The sequence below is a fragment of the Octodon degus genome, unplaced genomic scaffold (assembly GCF_000260255.1).
Source record: "Octodon degus isolate 3935 unplaced genomic scaffold, OctDeg1.0 scaffold00343, whole genome shotgun sequence".
Classification (NCBI taxonomy): Eukaryota; Metazoa; Chordata; class Mammalia; order Rodentia; family Octodontidae; genus Octodon; species Octodon degus.
Window position 1 is genome coordinate 564,887 of NW_004524919.1, and position 1,489 is coordinate 566,375.

At 47.2% G+C, this 1,489-nt stretch overlaps 1 protein-coding gene across 1 annotated transcript in view; it reads left to right on the forward strand.

Annotated features, from left to right (window-relative positions):
- CUNH1orf158 (chromosome unknown C1orf158 homolog) overlaps window positions 1–1,489 on the forward strand; it is a 28,282-nt gene that overhangs the window by 8,624 nt on the left and 18,169 nt on the right. The window lies entirely within an intron of this gene.

A 1,489-nucleotide genomic window follows, 5' to 3' on the forward strand; every position in this document is an offset into this window, starting at 1 on the left:
CCCAAAGACAGCCTAGAACCAAATAAACTGTGACAAGTTTCAAGTTCCAGGTACCCGCATGAAAGGAATGGTTACTGGTCTTAATAAAAGAATCTAGGAACAAGTCCTCAGGGAAATCCATCATTCTGGAAACTTCTTCCTCTCTTTGGGGCAGCTTACTGTCTTTTGTACAGGACTTTTTTTTTTTTTTTTTGGCGGAACCGGGGATTGAACTCAGGCCTTTGCACTTGCCAGGGAAGCGCTTATTCCACTGAGCCATCTCCCCGGCCCTCAGCTTACTGTCTTTTGATTTCTCCTCACAAATAAAACATCTTCCTTTCTTATACTCTGTCCCTTTATTACTGGTGCTGAGTTAAGATACCCACTAACTGCTCATTACAAGTGTTCACCTCAGATGGGACAAAAACATGCTCCCTTCTACACAAGTCATTCAAAAACTACACCTCAATGTTTCACAATAAGCTTGTAAATCTAGGCTCTTATTGTGTCTTTTTTTAACCTATAAATTGCATTTCCTCTACTTCAGAAAGCCATAGGATTGGGGGGAAGCATATCTCAACTTCAAACATATGTAGATGACGTGCCCTGTAGCCTAACAGACAGAATACACATCCCACATCATTCATCCTCATGATACCTCCTCAAGTGTACTCAACTCTGCTCACGTGTGATTTGCTTCTCTGAGCATCCACAGTCAACTCTAGAGAGTGTCTTAGATCTCTGATAAGCCCTTCTCCTGTCTCTCATACTAAGACATCTAAAGATTCTTTTTATGTGACAAGTCACTGAACCCATGAACTTATTCTGTAAAAAAGTGTGGATTCAGTTCTTCATTTCAGCCTCAGAGGCTCCCAGACCCAGCCAGGTGACATTTAACAGACAGCAGGAAAGACTTGTTCCTCCACTGCTGCTCCTGGTGTGCCTGCCAGTTGGGCCCTGAAAGAAAAAACCTGAGGGTGCCACCCACCTGTCACAGGTGTGCTCTAACCCGTCACACTCCAAAGTGTCCTGAGACCTTCTTTTGCCAGGTCTCAGAGGTTTCTCTGTTCCTCTGTCCTCTGCTGATCCTATACCTGCTTAATCTCAGAATAACGGCAGGGTGGCCCTCAGTAGGGTGGCAGGGACCTGTCAGAATCCCAGCATTTTACAGCTGGAAAGGACCCAAGGAGGTTATTAAGAAGTGACCAGAGGGGATGAGCATCTCTCCCGAAGACTTCCGGTTGTTGGTAAAGGAACAAGCAGGTGTGGCCTCTGTATGCCAGGCAAGGCCAGTCTCAGAGGATGACTTCTCATCATCTGCTGTCTTCAGCATTCATGGATCCATGTCTCGGGTCTTGGCTAGATTCCTGGGCTGCACAGGCACAGCTGAACGCAAAGGCACATCTGAAGTGCCAGCCAAACAGCTCAGCAGATTAAAGAGCCTGCAAGCAAGCGCGGGGGCCCAGGGTTCGATCCCAGGGCTTACTGTGCTGGCCCCACCCCCCGGGGC